The following is a 276-nucleotide window of genomic DNA, read 5'->3' on the forward strand; positions in this document are numbered from 1 at the left end:
GTCCCTGACCTTGTCCCCTTCCCTGACCCTGTCCTTGTTCTTGTCCCTGTCCCCATCCCCTCCTTGTCCCTGTCCCACTACCTGTCCCTGTCCCTGTCCCCATCCTTGTCCCTGCTCTTGTCCCCGTCCCTGTCCCTGATGTGCCTGTCCCCATCCCTGTCCATGTCCCCCTCCCTGCTGTCCTCATCCCTGTCCTTGTCCCATCCTGCTGTCCTCATCCCTGTCCCCATCCCATCCCTGTCCTTGTCCCATCCTGCTGTCCTCATCCCTGTCCCC

This window comes from Neopelma chrysocephalum, unplaced genomic scaffold (assembly GCF_003984885.1).
Source record: "Neopelma chrysocephalum unplaced genomic scaffold, ASM398488v2 Primary Assembly neopelma1_96967, whole genome shotgun sequence".
NCBI lineage: Eukaryota > Metazoa > Chordata > Aves > Passeriformes > Pipridae > Neopelma > Neopelma chrysocephalum.